A 19,469-nucleotide genomic window follows, 5' to 3' on the forward strand; every position below is an offset into this window, starting at 1 on the left:
CTCAATATTTAAAAATAGTTATAAATTTTATAAAATATTTTTATAATTAATTTTATGCACAATCATTTAGATCTGAAACTTGAATCGGCTCACTTCTGGATTGAGCCTACTCATCACAGTAGGTCGACTAAGTTTCAAGACTTAGTTGACTCATTGATAATAAATTATTAATTATAATTTTTAGTCTATAATAATGAGTCAGCTCAATAGAAATTGAGCTGAAGAACCAGGATCCTGAGTCGACCCAAATAATATTGAGTCGACTCAACAGGTGAACTACAACAATTACATTAATTTTAGATCAAAATAATTCTACATAAATAGTAATAAAATCAATCATAAATTATTTTAAAATTATTTTAAATATATTCATGATTCTAAATTTTATTTGCAAAGATTAGATGTAGCTACTTTTCATACAATGTATTATATACACAATCTTAGAATTTTGAGAAAAGTAATTTTTTTTTTGTATTCATCTTCATGGGGTATAGTTACAATGATACCCCTATACATCATAGGAGGACCCAATTTAATAAGAAAAAAAGAGATCTAATCTCTATTACCTCCTATGATCGGACGGCCTGATGACAAATTCGATCTGATTACTTCGTTACTCAGATCATCTAATTTAAATAATTTAAATCTAATCTAAATTATTTTAGATCTGATTATTATATTTTGATCATACCAAAATTAGATAATAATTATCATAAATAAATTTTTACATACTTAAAATTAAAATCAGATTTTATAAAGATCAGCATAAACTAGGACAACCTTTGCACTGTAAGGGGTAAACCTTATAGCAGGACAACCTTATATCAGTTTGTGCGATCAGATCTATAACTAATTTTAGATCTAAATATTATATATCAAATTTAATTTAAATTAAATTATAAATCTAAATACATATAATATCATATCATATCGAATCGTGGCTCTGATACCACAGTTGGGATGCGCCGAGGTTTCATGCATGCATTTCAAAAAAAATTTAGTGAAAGAATATTAGATTAAATTATTTAATCTATAAATATATGTATAAAATCTAATTTTAAAACTCCTATGAATAGATTGATGATATGAATTTATATGCATAATAATCTGAAAGTAAAATGATAAGCATGTGACCAAAAGATAGCATTTAGTAATAGATCTAATCTAGGGAACCCAATACCTGAGTGTAGGTAGTCAAACTTCATGATTGAGAACATAAATCTGGAAGTCTTCTCTGATCACTCACAGTCGTACAAGTGTTCAACCTCTACGGATGGTCCACACGATGCCCCTCTAACCGATCAGCCCTCCACGAGAGTGCTAGCTCGCATAGTAGGCTTCTGATGGTAGATCTGACTTGATCTCTTTCTTTAATCATCTCAGACCTTTCTGATATCGAAGATGGATCAGAAGAGGATGCTGGATAGTAAAGAAAAATCAGATGAAGACTCTCTTCTCTTTAATTTCTTTTTTTACCCAAAAACCTAGAACAGTTCTAGGTCTCTCACCTGAGAGGAGAACGGTCTCCTCTTTTGTCATGCCAAGGAAGATGCAAACCCACCCAAAGCTCATGTCCCAAGGAAGGATTTTTGCCCCACTTTCTCTCTAATATCTCATGGTGAAAAGCTCTCTTCTTTTGGCACACAAAATTATGACCTTTTTATGATTGTCGCACAAACCAGATAAGACAGGATAAGGGTTGGAGTTTGTTGCAATTCAAACCATTTTGAATTTTAATTTAACTCCAAACATTTTTCACCCTTATCTAACTTAAAGAGAGACTTACCAAAAAAAATTAGGCATGATAATCAGTTGGAAAGACTTCTTTTTCTCATAATGGCCACCTTCAAAAACTGCCAATGTGTGGAAGGATATAGATAAGATTTTAAGTTAAAATTCAAACTAATTTGAATTTAAATCAAAACTAATTAATTTTTATTCCTAATGGGTGACAAAAAAAAGATTATTTTTTAGTTTTTTAACATACAAACTAATTTTATGGGGTGAGAAAAGGTGTGAGACAATTTGGGTGGCGTAAGGGAGAGAATCCCACTCATTTGGGACTCTAGGGTTTAACCAATTGGATTTCTTTCAAACCTAATCCAATAAGATCCAAATAAAATATAATGAACCTAATCTAATTAGACTACTATAATTTTAATTAAATTTAATCAAATTAATAAATTAATTGAGCCATAGATCTGATCAAATCAGGATCATTTCTCCCTTATCGATTAGATCATCTCATAACCTAATCAGATCTGACCGGATTGAATCCAATTCAATCAAACTTGATCCAAACTTTAATGCTCAATCAAATTGAGCTAATTAGTGATCTAATTATTAATTAATTCTCAATTAATGATAGAGTCTAAGTCTAGTAGAACTCTTCTCTAGAATCTCCATCCAGTGGGACTCTTCAGCAGAATCTCCATCCAATGGGACTCTTTACCAAAGTCCTCTTCTATTGGGACTCTTCAAATTAGCCATGTGATCGGAGAGAAATTTTTAATATGTGTGACCCCATAGGTTCGAACCTAAGCTGATAGTATAGAAACTGATTTCTGTACCAATTAGAGTAACCATCTAGCAATGGTACCTGACGTCAAGATAGATTGAATGTATGCAAAGCAACACTCAAGAACCTATTTGGATATAGTTACTATATAATTCATCCCTTTGACCTTTGATGCCAGGATGACTTAGAGTTTAAACTGTCAACTCTTAACAATATGTCCATTATATGTCTCAACCTGATAAATCCTATGGCTCTTCACAACGATTATCCTGGCCAAGATTTTACTAAATTGAAATACAAAGTATTCTCTCCAATCTCTTAGAGTGGTCAATTCTATCTTAACTCATGCACCGACTTCACAAGTACTTGACTGTGCCCAAAAATTTTTCGATCTTGAATTAAAAATTCAGATAGTCTGGTGCCAAAGCATAGTGAGTTACTTGCAAGTCACCATGGTGATCTCAGATCGGAGGAATACTTATACCTATATCCTTTCGAAGTGACTCTTGATAGTAGAGTACTCCAGAGTTAGTCACGTTCAGTGAAATATACTCCTACATTTCACCTGCATGCCATACCAGTGTCTCCATGCTCCTTGATTAAGAGGCCAACCAACCTAAATGGCATACAACGACCTACACTTGATATGTTTATCATCCTAGTAATAGCATATCATTTCGTCACAAACTCATTTAAGGACTAAACGATAAATCCTCCTTTATCGATTTAAAATAGTCCTAAAAATTTTTATCATAATATAAAATTTTGATGTAGAAGATGTACAAGCTTATGATAAAAATTATCGAATAAATATTTTATTAATTAATTCATATACAATTACATCAAATAGCACAACCGTCAATAGGCTGACGATTGACTTTGGGACACATTTTCCAACACCAACTACTAATAAATCCTCCATTAATAGTAGAGTCTCGATCCAATGGGACTCTCCTCCAAAGTCCCAATCCAGTGGGACTCATCCAGAGTCCCAATCCACACTAGAGTCTCAATCCAATTTGACTCTTTAGCCATCCGATCAGATCGAATCTTCTAATATGTGTGACCCCATAAGTTCGAACATAAGTCAGTAGTATCAAAATAATTTTTTATATTAATTGATGTAACCATCTAGCAATGGAACCTGATGTCTAGATAGGCCGAAAGATTAAAAAGCAATATTTTAGAACCTACTGACATATGGTTACTGTATAATTTATTTCTTTGACCCTAATACTCAAGGTGATCTAGGGTTTGACCGTCAACCCTAGAATAGTCAACCACATGGTATTTTAACTTTTCAAATCCATCACATGGATTATCCTGACTAGGATTTTACTCAATTGAAATATACTGATGCATCACTCTTACTTATTCAGAGGGGTCAATTCCATCTTGACTCACGCACTGACTTGATAAGTACTTGACTGCATCCAGTAACCTTTCATCACTAAATTAAAAATTCAGATGGTCTAGCACCAAAGTACAGTGAGTTGCTTACAGGTCATCATGGTGATCTCAGATTGGAGGGACAGTTATACCCATACCCTTCACGAACTACTCTTGACAGTGGAGTGCTTGACAAATGGTAAAGTTTGGTGTGAATGTACTCCTACATTCCATCTGCTTGCCATACCAGTGTCTCCATACTCCTTGGTTAAGAGAACAACCAATACATATGGGACACAACGACCTATACTTCATATTACTATCATTCTATTAACAGTATATTATTTGATCATGAATATATTTTAAAGACTAAACGACAAATCCTCCTTTGTTGATTAAACATATTTCTAAGGACTTTATCACAACATAGGAGTTAAAAGAAGATGGACAAAATATGATAAAAAATCAAATAATTTTTATTAATAAAAATTTATATATATTTTATAAATATAAGCACAATCGTCAACAGACTGACGATCGACTTTGGAATATAATTCTCAACAACTTTCACTTGGACTAAAGCCAATTGGCACAGTATCGTATACCCATGTTCGACTTATGATCATCAAACTTCTTGATTTTGAGAGCTTTAGTAAATGGATCGGTTAGATTCTTTTTTCTATCGATCTTCTAAAGGTCGATATCACCTCGATCCATGATTTTCTGGATAAGGTGATAGTGGCACAGAATATACTTGACGTGCTGATGGGACTTTGGCTCTTTAGCTTGAGCAATGGCTCCAGTGTTGTCGCAATATAACAGAATAGGGCCATTGATGGAAAGTACCACTCCAAGTTTGTCAATGAACTTTTGCAGCCATATAGCTTTCTTCGCAGTATCGAATGCTGCAATATACTCCACCTCACAAACAAAGTCAGCCACGGTGTGCTACTTGAAATTTTTTCAGCAGATTGCTCCATCATTCAGGATAAAAATATATTTCGATACACTCTTGCTATCATCATGGTTGGACTGAAAGCTAGAGTCGATGAATCTCACTAGTTTCAAGTCTGTTTCACCATAAATAAGCCACTGGTCCTTAATATTTCTCAAATACTTAAGGATGGTCTTTACGACCATTCAGTGATTCTCTCCTAGATCAGACTGGTATTTACTTACTATTTCTAGTGAGTATACCATATCTGATCTTGTACATATCATAGTATATATTATAGAACCTACTATCGAAGATATGAAATTTTACTCATACGCTCTGTCTCTTGAGGAGTTGTTGGACAATCTTTCTTCGAGAGAAAAATTCTATGGCCTATCAGGAGATAGCCTTTCTTGAAATTTTTCATACTAAACCGCTTTAGCATGATGTCTATGTATGTGGACTGGGACAATCTAAGCAATATTTTTGATCTATCTCTATAGATCTTCATCTCAAAAATTTAGGATGCTTCTCCCAGATCCTTCATAGAGAACTAAGACGATAACTAGACTTTTATTCCTTGTAATGCAGGGATGTCATTCTCGATTAAGAGAATGTCATCCACATACAGTATTAGAAATACAACCACAGAGTTATTTATCTATTTATAAATACAAAGTTTTTCTCCATTCCTAGCGAAGTCATATATTCTGATAACCTTATCAAAACATATGTTCTAACTTCTAAATGCCTGCTTCAATCCATAGGTGGATCTCTAAAGCTTGCACACTTTAGACTCATCTATGGATGAAAAACTTTCAGGCTATATCATATACACCTCTTCTTCCAGCTCTTCATTTAAAAAAATTATTTTCACATCCATTTATCAGATTTCATAGTCCATGTGTGCTACTATTGCAAGCATAATCTAAATGAATTTGAGCATTGCCATAGAAAAAAATATCTCATCATAATATCATAACACTGACGATAATCCTTGGTAATCAAATGGGCTTTATAGGTCTCCACCTTTTCATCTATGCCTCTCTTCCTTTTGAAGACCTACTTACACCCTATGGGTTTAACCCCTTTAGGTGGGTCAACTAATGTCCATTCATCATTGACCTTCATGGACTCTATTTTGGATTTTATGGCTTTGAGCCATTTATCGAAGTCGGACCTCTGTGTTGCATCCATATAGGTGATCGGATCCTTATTGTTCTAATCAAGTTTAATAGGATCTTCATCTCGGATCAAGAAATCATAGTATCTGTTCAGTTGATGCGATACTCTATCGGATCTCCTTAACAGTGCCCCTACAATAGATTTTGGATTTGATATCATCAAATTTAGTTCTATGGGTTCACTAGATTATGTCAGTTCTACCTGTTGAACTTTCTCAAGTTTAACCTTAGAGGCATTAATCCCTTCTTCAAAAGAATTTTTTTCCAAAAAGACTGCCCTAAGGCTGACAAACTCTTTTTGTTCATCAGTAAGATAGAAATAATATCCCTTAGTTTCTTTAAGATACCCTATAAAAATATATTTGTCAGACCTGGCTCTAAGTTTGTCTGCTTTCAAATGTTTGACATAATCCAGACAACTTCAAATCCTAAAGTGAGAGAGCCCTGGCTTACGTCCCGTCAACATCTCATATGGTGTTTTACTTACAGATTTACTAGGAATCGTATTAAGTACATAGCAAGCCAACTCGAGTGCATATCTCCAAAAAGAGATTGATAGACTAGAAATATCCATCATGGATCGAACCATGTCTAACAAGATTCGATTTCTCCTTTTCGACACACCATTATATTGTGGTGTTTCAGGAGGTGTCCATTGAGAGAGAATCTCATTCTCCTCAAGATATATCAGAAATTCATCAAAAAGATATTCATTTCTTCGATCTGATCAAAAAATTTTAATATTCTTTTCAGTTTATTTTTCTACCACAAAATCGTTTAAATATTTTAATCAATTCGGACTTGTATTTCATCAAGTAGATGTACCCATATCTAGATAGGTCATCTGTGAATGTAATGAAATAGTGGTACCCTTCTCTGGCATTTGTGCTGATGGATCCATATACATCAATATGTACCAGGTCCAGAACATCACTGGCTTGTTCATCTTTTTCAGTAAAAGATGACTTGATCATCTTTTCAAGTAAGACTCACAAGTAGATAATGATTCATAATCATTGTCATCAAGAATTTCTTCTTGAACTAACCTATTCATCCTATTCTTGTTGATATGACCTAGCCTACAATGCCAAAGGTAGCTATCCGTGACATGAACTATTCTAAGGTGTTTATTAGACATGTATATTACATTAGGCCAAGATATAATATAAATATCATTGTTCAACTATCCACACAAAATAGTAATACCATTCAAAAGGATATCACAAAAGCCTTTCTTTATTGAAATTTCATAATTTGCTTTAGCCAAAAGGCCTACAAAAATGACATTCAATAGAAAACTGAGACAGTAATGACAATCATTAAGAATAATAAAATAAGAATTGAATACAAGCTTGATAATTTCTAAAATTAGAACTAGAATTGATCTTCTATCTCAGATGTTCAGAAATCTCTTGCCATCTTCAAATCTCCTATTGATCTGAAGTCCCTACAATGAATTACAAATATTAATAGGACTACTGGTATCCAATACCCAGGTCTTTATATTAAAAACTGAGAAGTTACAAGGTGTTATCATATAATTACCTTGTCCAGCAATCAATTGCTTCTTCTTCTTTGGCTTGTTTGAATCAAGGTAAGCTATGTGTTAAGGACAATTTCTCTTTCAATGATCCTGCTTCCTATAATAGAAGCACTCTACCTGATTTTGGTCAGCTTTAGACTTGAACTTCTAGGTCTGACTCCCAGTACTTTGCACCTTCTTATTCTTCTTTTTCCTTCCTTTCTTAAAGAGACGACATCCACCTGAAGAAGATCCTCCCACAACATTCACTATCTCCTTATGGAGTTGGTGATCCTTCTCAAAAGTTTGTAGTAACCCTAATAGATCATGGTAGTTGACTACAGGCTTCATCACTCGAAAATGACTGAAAAATGATAGGTAGGATTTGGGTAGGGAGTTTAGTATTACATCCTTTCTAAACTATTCATGCAAGAAAAAGTCGAGCTTGCTTATATACTCGATTTGTTCGATCATGTATAATACATGATCGCTGATCGATACTCTCTCCCTCATTCGAGCATTGAAAATGGAACAACTAGTCTTGTGCTGCTCAACATCATTAGGAGTACCAAAAGACTCTCTCAACATCTTGAGCATGTCTTTTGGCTGAGCCTCTTCAAACTTTCAGCTAAACTCATCGTTCATGGAAGCCCGCATTATGCAACATACTATGATTCGATCATTGAGCTACTTCAAGTAAGTATCTCGAACTACACCACGAGTATTAGGAGCAGGCTCCTCAGGTGTCAGATCTGTAAGGATGTACAAGATCACTTGTACTCCAAGACTATTTTTAACTTTCGATACCAATTATTGAAGTTGGGTCCCATCAATTTCTCACTGTCCAACAGTGATTGGAGCGACAAGATTGAGGCCATATCTGTATAAAAAAAAAATCAAAACTTAATCAATATATGAATTAATTAAGCCTAAAGACATGAACTTTAGTCTAAAAATTCTCTCACTATTTTATACGAATTGGTAGCCTCTACCTCCAATTCGAGAAATTACTTTAATTCCTCAGCGGGTACTAGAATCCACACAGACTGCACATAAGTCCGACTTTGGCTGCCTCACCCATGTGCATCCATTGATAGGTTCTTTAACCAATTATTTCACCAAATAATTTTTAATAATTGATTTAGCCCAGATAACTTTTCAGTTGACTTTGGTCTTCTCTGTAAGTCCTGATTAGGTCCAACTATTAATAGGATCATACCTAGGAATCTAACTATCAAATGATCAGACCTGACTTTGGCCAGCTAATCTAACCACTTGCTAAAGAGACTCGACTGAGTCATCATATTATGAATGATAATTTTAATAGTAGATGAGTATTAGGCCTTTGAGCCTCCAATGATCATCATACTAATGGATCCATTATCACTCAATTTAATGGGAGGCTGTGATTTATGTATCACTATAACTATCTCATTTAATGGACCTACAAATTTAGAGGATTTAATTTATGAATTAAAAGAAGAGAAAAAAAGAGATCAACCAGTAAACTACAATCCTCCTACTGACTTTATCAAGTCATTGGATTGGATTAAGGTCATGCTAGTTGAACTGGCACCTAGATCAGTCACACTGATCAACCTTAATAGCATGGGTCAACTTGAATAACTTAACGATTTAATCAAGACATAATCCACCACATTGGCCAAGCAAGTGAGATCAATGGGAGGGTATGCTAAGAATGCCTTAGACACCATCGAAATGGTTAGGTAAGCCGCTTCCAATTAGAAACCACTGATCAAAATGCCAAACTTATCTTAGACACCAATTAGTTAATTAGTTTTGATTTGACCAGTCTAATGATTCAGGTTCAACCACTGAGCCGCAATCAAGAATTATTTGATCTAATCAAAGACATAGACTTGACCATCTAGAACTATTATATTAGAGAAATCCTGATTTAATCTAATTAAATATTTGGTTAGATTTAATCAATTTTTCTACATGATCCATTAACTCTTTGATTCTAATCTTAGATCTAACCCAATTAAGAGGACATGATTTGAGCTAACCCATGCCCCCATATTTTATATAATGTCATTAGATCTTAAATCACAATTCTAGATGTAATCGATTCTACACTTAATTATTAATTAAGTTTTAGCATCAACATGAGTTTAGGTTAAGTTTTAAAACTATTTCTCATGTAAATTTTTACATTAAATCATAAAATCTTTTAGATGATATCTAAATTTTTATGATTTTAAATTAAAATAATTTTGATTATTAAGATTAGATGTAATTACTTTTCTTTGCAACTTGCATCACATACAACAAATCCTAAGGTTTCAAGATCTAAAATTTTACAGGAAAGTAAGTTTTTTTTTTCACTTTCTTCTTCATGAGACCTCACAGTGGCACACTTACATACCATAAGAGCACCCCATTGAATGGGAGAAGAGGGTCATATAATCTTACTTACTTCTATGACTGGATGGCTTGATGATTATCCAATCCAAATACTTTACTACTCAAATCATCTAATCTAGCATGCACAAGACTGATCAAATATCAGATCTAAAAATAAAACTTATTTAGATCTAATCTAAATAACATAAAATCAGATCAAAAAGCATATGAAGTCATATCATAAGGAACAATGGCTCGATACCAATGGAAGGAAAAGTAGGGCAGTTCTATACATGTAATTTAAAAATTTTCACAGCGGATCATCTGAGATTAAACACTTTAATCTATTTTACATACATAAGATCTAATTTAAACTATCATGTCAAGATTTATGATATAATTTAATATGACACAAAGATCTGAAAATAAAAATCAGCATCGATCATATCGATGCTCTACATTAAATCTAACCTTTAGATCTAACGAAAACTGATCTAACAAGTTCAAAAACTATTACCGAACTGTAGTCTATGGATCTCTGCTAGTCTATCACATAGATAGGTGCTCCTTCAGGTTGCTACACATAGATAGGTGCTCCTTCAGGTTGCTCATAACCGCACAAAAGTGTCTGACCTCTACAGATTGTTCAAACAAAGATCGATTGTAGATTAGGCTCTTCGAGAGTGCTAGGTCACAAGGATCTTTGAAGGCTAATCTTTATCTTCTTCTTTTGATCTCTTGGACGCTCCAAAGAGGAACAAGAATTAGAGAAAGAGAAGAACGAGAGAGGCTATGGAGAAGAAACAACTTTCAACTGAAAACCATATGGGGCATCCAACTATTGGACCCTTTTTATAACATGGCATTAGGGTTTTGGGTCAAAAAGGGGGGCCAACTGTTGGGATGCGTAGGTGATTTCATGCATGCATTTTGAAATTTTTTCGAAAAAATTACAGCAAAAAATTATTAGATTAATCAAATTAATCTAACATGCATATGATCTAATCTTCAAATCAACCTACTCTAGGATCTATGATATGTTATGTTGCATATAAAATCTAAAAAATACTGAAGATAAAATCAGCATGCATGTATCTGAGCAGTAGATCATATCTACTTCTAATCTGAGTTCAGAACTCAATATCTGAGTACGGATCGATGATCTCCACTACTGAGAGACATGATAGAGAGAATTCTTGTTGGTTTCTCATAGCCACACATGCATCCAGTCTCTACAAAAAATCCACTCGAAGCCCCAATCTGATCGGTCTTCTCGGGAGTGCTAGCTTGCATGAAGATCTATTTCTTGATTGATCTGGATCCTTTCTTCAAATCTTTGAAACCTTTTCAAAAGTTGAAGATAAACTTATAGAGGAGATAAAGAGATGAAAGAAAGATAAAAAAGGAAATAATTTTTTTTTAAATTTATTCTCTCTTTCAAAACTCTTAGAATGAAAAATCTGGTATTCAGGTTTCTACGCACACTCCAAAAGAGAGGACCCTCCTCTCTATTTTTGATACCATAAATTGTGTCCAAACTTCCACCACATGAAGAGCTCTCTTCTGGCATCTTAAACCCATAAAAGAAACCACAAAAGCCCCTTTTATGGGCATGCAAGGAGATGGGGTGAAGAGTCCTAGTGATCTTAGACTCTTACAGGATTCTACCTCCCTTCACAATTTTATATCTCAAAAATACCAAAAAAATATAGGATACCTCTTCCCATATTTTTTTACAATAAACCATTTCTCTAGATAATCTTCCATAAAAAATCTCCTCAAAATATCACAAATATAAGGAGAATAAAATTTATTGATGTGGAGAGGTTGATCTGGATGAGAATAGATTCTCCTGATAAGGAATATTTTAAAATATAATTTTAGAATCTTTCTTTTATCAAAACCAAATTAGATTTGGATGTGAGATAGAGAAGGAAAATGACTCTTTGGTGTGGAATAATCTCACACAAAATAATTTTGTACATGGTGATATATGGCATGCAAATTGGGTTGGCGCAGGGAGAAGAGTCCTATTCCAATAAGGACTCCTAATTTTCTTCTTTAAATCCAAACCAAATCACACCTAGTTTAGCCCAAATAAAATATATGAAATCCAATCTAATTGGATTCATAAATTTTTAATCAAATTTTAATCAAATTAAAAAATAATTGAATCAAAGTCCTAAGCAAATTAGGGATAATTCTCCCTTAGCGATTAGATCATCTCATAACCTATCAGATCAAACCTAATTGAATCCAATTCAATTAAATTTTATTTAATCCTCTTTGCTCAATCAAATTAAGCTAATCACCAATATAATTACTAATTAATCTTTTATTAATTTATTAATATTTGATAAATTAATTTATTACAACTTTTGCATAAGGTTAACCATCAATCGAATTGACGATTAAGCTCTTGAATGATTCTCAGTCATTGATTAGCCACATGATCAATCAGAAACTTCTTTTGTGTGTGACCCCATAGGTTCGAACCTAAGTTGGTAGTATAGGAATATCTTTTTAAATCAATCGATGTAACCATCTAACAATGATGATCCGACATCCGGATAGATCGAATGAAGGCGAAGCAACATTCAAGAACCAATTGGCGTATGGTTACCGTATAATTCATTTCTTTGACCCTAATGCTCAAGAATGACCTAAGATTTAATTATCAATCTTGGATAAGTCATCCATATTATATTTTAATCTTTTTCAAATCCATCACAAAGATTACCCAGGCTCAGATTTTACTAAATTGAAATACACTGATGGATATCTCCTACTAATTCGGAGGGGTCAATCCTATCTTGACTCACACACCGACTTGACAAGTACTTGACTGCCCCCAGAAATCTTCCATCACTGAATTAAAAACTCAGTTTGTCCAGCATCAAAGTATAATGAGTTGCTTGTAAGTCATTGTGGTGATCTCAGGTCAGAGGGATACTTATACCTATATACTTCGTGAGCTATCTTTGACAGTAGAGTGCTCCACAGTTAGTCACATTTAGTGATATATACTCCTACATCTCACCTGCATCTCATATCAGTATCTCCATACCATTTAGTTACGAGGACAATCAATACATATGGCACACAATGACCTACACTTGATATCACTATCGTCCTAGTAATAGCATATTATTTGATCGCAAATCAATTTAAGGATTATGCAATAAATCTTCCTTTATCGATCAAAGTAGTCCTAAGAACTTCATCACAACATAGGAGTTCGTTAGAAGATGTATTCTTATGATAAAAATATCAAATAACTTTTATTATTTATCAATTCATATACAATTATATTTAGCACAATCATCACACTATTGGCTTTAGGATATATTTTTCAATAACTCCTACTGGACTAAAGCCAATCAGTATAGTATTATATACCCATCTTCGATTTATCATCTCAGAACTCCTAGATATTGAGACTTTAGTAAATGGGTTGGTCAAGTTCTTTTTTCCATTGATCTTCTAAAGATTGACATCATCTTAACAGATTTATTGAATAAGATGGTAGCGATGCAAAATGCCTAGTAAGCTAATGGGACTTCAGCTCCTTGGTATGAGCTATGACTCCGGTGCTGTACAATACAGCAGGACCATCATCGAAGGGTGCCACTCTTAGCTTGCTAGTAAACCTGTATAATTACATAGCTTTCTTGCTAGCATCGAATGCTGCAATGTATTCTATCTCGTAATTTGAATTTGGCTATATTGCTCTGTTTGAAATCTTTCCAGCAGATTGCTCTATTATTTAGGGTAAGGATGTAGTCTGATACGTTCTTGCTATTATTATATTCAACTAAAAATGAAATTAAATTTCATAAGTTTTAAGTCGGATTCTTCATAACCAAATCACCGATCCTTAGTATTTCTCAAATACTTAAGGATAACCTTCCAGTTATTCTCATCCGGATCTTGCAAGTATCCACTCACTATTTTAGTGAATATACCATATCCAATTCTCATACATGGTGTACATGATAGAACAAATTCTACTCATAAACATCCTATGTATATTGGATTGGAAAAACTCAAGCAGCCTCTTAGATCTATCTTTATAGATCTTTATCACTAGGATGAGAGATATGTTTTCCCAAGTCCTTTTTGGATAACTATGATAATAGTGAAATCTTTATTTTCTATAATGTAAGGAGTGTCATTTTTTATTAAGAAAATTTTATTCATATACAAGATAAGAAATACACTCATAGAACTATTAACCCATTTATATTTGCTGGATTTGTCATTCTTAACAAAGCTATGTATTTTGATCACTTATCAAAATGCACGTTCCAACTCCAAAATATTTAGCATTGCCACAAGAGAAAATATCTCGTTATGGTCAATTCCATAATGTTGACAATATTCTTAGGCAATCAGATGAGCTTTGTAGGTCTCCACCTTCTTGTCTGCACTACTTTGATCCTATTGAAGATCCACTTACAGTCTATGGGCTTTACCCTTCAAGTGAATCAACGAATGTCCATACACTATTGATCTTTATAGACTTCATTTCAAACTCTATAGCTCTAAGCCATTAATCAGAGTTGAACCTCTGCATGGCATCTATGTAGGTGATTAGATCCTTGTTATTCTCATCGAGTTCAATAGAATCACATCTCGGATCTAGAAACTGAAGTATTTATCCAACGGATGCGGTACTCTATCGGATCTCCTTAATGGTGTCTCTACAATGGATTATGGGTTTGATCTAATCAAATCTGATTTTATGGGTTCACTAGATTGTGTCTGTTCTTCTACCTATCGAATTTCATAAATTCTATATTAAAGGCATCAGTACCTTTACCAAGGTACTCTTTTTCTGAAAGGAATACTGAACAACTCTTGTTCTTTAGCATGATAGAAGTTATATCCCCTAGATCTTTTATGGTTATCTTACAAAATAAAATATATATAGGATCAAGATTCAAGCTAATCGATCTGCAAATGCTCGACATAAACTAAACACTTCAAAACCCTAAGGTAAGAAAGTATCGGCTTATGCCTAATCTATATCTCATATGGAGTCTTTGCAATTGATTAGTTTGGAATCTAGTTCAGAACATGACAAATAGTCTTAAGAGCATAACCTTAAAAGGAGACTGGCAGACTTATAAACCCTATTATGGATCGAACTATGTCTGACAAAGTCGATTCCAATAAGAGAGACTCCTTATTCTTTTCTAGATATGTCAAAAAATTCATCGGAAGGGCATTCTCCTCTTTAGTCTGATCGAAGAGTTTCAATGCTCTTCCCAATTCATTTCTCTACTTTATTATGAAATTATTTAAATATTTTAAATAATTCAAATTTATGATAAATATATCTGTAGATCCAATACATCAGTATATATCAGATTCAGAACATCATTAGCTCGTTCACCTTTTCTAACAAAAAGTGACTTGATCATCTTACTAAAGAGATAGAATTGACAGGTTGACAATGATTCATAATCATTGACTTCAAGAATTATCTCTTGTTGATCCTATTCTTATTTAATGATCGAGCTTAAATTACCAAAGATAGATATCTGTGACATTATCTATTTTAGAGAGTTTGTTTGATTGTGTACAATACACTAACAGGCTGTGACTATTCAAAAATATCATTTCTCAGTTGTCCACATGATTTTGACATCATTCATAATAATATCACAAAAATCATTAAACAATAGTAACAATCACTAAAATGATATTATTAGAATTAAAAATTGGCTCGACGATTCCTAAAATTAGGATTGAAACATAACTTCCAACTCCAATATTCAGGAAGCTCTTGCTGTTTCCAATCTTTCTACTATCCTGAAGTCATTGTAATAATTTGTATAGACTTCTGATATCCAATATCCATGTAGTAGTATCATAGATAGAGAAATCATAAGGTATTATCATATAAGTACCTTGTCCAGCAATCCTTTGCTGATTTCTCTTCCTTAGCCTGTTCGAATCAAGGGACTCTATCAGACTAGATTAACCTTAGACTCTTTTGTCAGTTCGGACTCATTAGCCCAAGCATAATTTTTTTACATCTTTTTTTTCTTTTTTTTCCTAAAAAATTATTGTCTCACTAAAGACACATCTTCAGAGGTGCAAAAAAATTCTTTCAATATTTGAAAGATTTTTTCTCACTGAACATCAACGAATTTACAACTAAATTTGTGTTCTTTGTGCTCTCAAAAACACCACATGGTAATATGATCATGTGGCCACTTTTGATAAGTACCTTTGATCGCATCATGTGTTTTGGATGTGGAAACTTTAAGTACTGAATCCATAATCATATTTAGGATCCATTCATGCTCTAGAACTATTTACAACTTTTGATACCATCTATCGAAGTTAGATCCTATAAATAAATCACTATCAAACAATTAATGGAGCAAGAGACATCTAGCTATTATTGAAATGAAAACACAAGACCTCTATGTTTATAAATTGATTAAGCCTAAAAACTTGAACTTTAGTCTAAAGGTTCTCCTATTATTTTATTTGAATTGGTAGCCTCTACCTCCAATCCGAGGATTACTCTAATTCCTTAGTGGGTACTAGAATCCACACAGACTGCACACGAGCTTGACTTTGGTCGGCTCACCCATGTACATCTATAGGTAGGTTCTTAACCAATTATTTCATCAAATAATTTTTAGTAATTGATTTAGCTCCAAATAAATTTTCAGTTGACTTTGGTTTTCTCTGCATGCCCTGATTAGGTCCAACCATTAACATGATCATACTTACAAATCCAACTACCAAATTATCAGGCCCAACTTTAGCCGACTAATCTGACCACTTGACAGAGAGACTCGACTAAGTCATCATATTATTGAATGATAATTTCAATAGCAGATGAATACTAGATCTTTGGGCCTCCAATGATCATCATACTAATGGACCCATTATCACCCAACTTAATTGGAGGCTATGATTTAGTTATCCCCATAACTAGCTCATTTTAAAGATCTAATAATTTAGAAGATTTTAATCAATTTAGAGAAGAGATCAACTAGTAAACCACAATCCTCTCACTGACTTTACCAAGCATTGAATTGGATTAAAATCATGCTAGTTGAACTGGCACCTAGATCAGTCACACTAATCCACTTTAATGACATGGGTCAGCTCGAATCACTTAGCGATCTAATCAAGACATAATCTACCAAATTAGCCAGGTAAGTGAGATCGATGAGAGGGTCTGCTAAGCTTGTCTTAGACACCATCGAAATGGTAAGATATGTCACTCCCAATTAAAAACCATCGATCAAAATGTCAAACTTACCTTAGACACTAATTGATTAATTTATTTTGATTTAACTAACCTAATGATTCAGATTCAACCATTGAGCCATAATCAAGGTCCATTTGATCTAATCAAAGATATGAACTTGACCATCTACAACTATTGTATCAGTTCTAGAGAAATTTTGATTTAATCTAATTCAATATTTGGTTAGATTTAATCAATTTCTCTAATTAGTCCATTAATTCTTTAATTCTAACCTTAGGTCTAATCCAATTAAGAGGACTTGATTTGAGCTAACTCATACCCCCATATTTTATGCAAATGACATTAGATCTTTAATTCATAATTTTAGATTGTTGGTGCAAAAATCCGCTTGCGCCGGAGAAGCTGGAGTCGGGGAAGTCGCGGTTGCCGCCGGGACCTGCAAAGGAAGTCTCAACCGGAGGTGGGGGTGCTCCGGCAAGACCCTCCGACACCCAAGTCAGTTCTCTGCCTCAACAAGAATGGAGTGCTCGAACGGAGAATTTAGCAGAGTTTTTAGATGAAAGATTAGAGCTTATAGAATAACGTATCTGGGGTCCCCTTTTTATAGGCGGAGGGGGCAGTAGCCTGATAGCGACGTCTGTAACCGTCTGGCAGTGGGCTGCCCTGGGTCAGGGGGAGTTTGCTGCGAAGAGTAGTGGAGTGGACCCGTGGCTATCACCGGGGTGTGCCACGTGGAGTTTGCCGCGGGGAGTGGGGCGGCATATGTTGTCACGATTCGCTAGCAGATGGGAGAATCACGCGGTATCCGTCGCAGGAAGTGGAGCAGGATCGTGGCCGTTATTGTGGCTTGCCAGGGAGTAGTGGAGCTGTGCGAGACCCGTCGTAGGGAGTGGAGTAGTGCTGTGACCATTACTGCGGCCTGTCAGGGAGTGATAGAGCTGCGTAGAGTCCGTCGCAGGGAGTGGAGCAGTGTTGTCCGTTACTGTGGCCTGCCAGGGGGTCCAGACTTGTCGGTCGAAGTTCGGTTGGAGTCGGTAGCGAGGTCCGGCATCTGTAGGAGTTTGGGCGAGGTCTTCAGTCGGAATAGAAGACAGAGTCTGGTTTCCGTAGGAGTCCGGACGAAGTCTACTTGCAGCAAAAGTTAAAGGACAAAGTCCGGCTCCCGTAGGAGTCCGGGCGGAGTCTTCCTGCAATTAAAGTTAAAGGCGAAGTCCGGCTCCCGTAGGAGTCCGGACAAGGCTTATCGGCAGCTGATGTTGAGGACGGAGCCCGGCTCCTGTAGGAGTCCGGGCGGAGTCTACTTGCGGTTGAAGTTGTTGGTGGAGTCCGGCTCCCGTAGGAGTCCAGACGAAGTCTATCTGCAGCCGTCGGAGTCGAGGACGAAGCCCAGCTCCTGTAGGAGTCCGGGCGGAGTCTACTTGTGGTTGAAGTTGTTGGCGGAGTCTGGCTCCCGTAGGAGTCCGGACGAAGTCTGTCTGCAGCCGTTGGAGTCGAGGATGAAGTCCGACTCCCGTAGGAGTCCGGGCGGAGTCTTCCTGCAATTAAAGTTAAAGGCGAAGTCCGGCCCCCGTAGGAGTCCGGACAAGGCTTACCGGTAGCTGATGTTGAGGACGGAGCTCGGCTTCTGTAGGAGTCCGGGCGGAGTCTACTTGTGGTTGAAGTTGTTGGCGGAGTCCGGCTCCTGTAGGAGTCCGAACGAAGTCTGTCTGCAGCCGTTGGAGTCGAGGACGAAGCCCGGCTCCTGTAGGAGTCCGGGCGGAGTCTACTTGCGGTTGAAGTTGTTGGTGGAGTCCGGCTCCCGTAGGAGTCTGGACAAAGTCTGTCTGCAGCCGTTGGAGTCGAGGATGAAGTCCGGCTCCCGTAGGAGTCCGGGCGGAGTCTTCCTGCAATTAAAGTTAAAGGCGAAGTCCGGCCCCCGTAGGAGTCCAGACAAGGCTTACCGACAGCTGATGTTGAGGATGGAGCCCGGCTCCTGTAGGAGTCCGGGCGGAGTCTACTTGCGGTTGAAGTTGTTGGCGGAGTCCGGCTCCCGTAGGAGTCCGGACGAAGTCTGTCTGCAGCCGTTGGAGTCGAGGATGAAGCCCGGCTCCTGTAGGAGTTCGGGCGGAGTCTACTTGCGGTTGAAGTTGTTGGCGGATTTCGACTCCCGTAGGAGTCCGGACGAAGTCTGTCTGCAGCCGTTGGAGTCGAGGACGAAGTCCGGCTCCCGTAGGAGTCCGGGCGGAGTCTTCCTACAATTAAAGTTAAAGGCGGAGTCTGGCTCCCGTAGGAGTCCGGACAAGGCTTACCGGTAGCTGATGTTGAGGACAGAGCCC

This window comes from Elaeis guineensis, chromosome 5 (genome assembly GCF_000442705.2).
Source record: "Elaeis guineensis isolate ETL-2024a chromosome 5, EG11, whole genome shotgun sequence".
NCBI lineage: Eukaryota > Viridiplantae > Streptophyta > Magnoliopsida > Arecales > Arecaceae > Elaeis > Elaeis guineensis.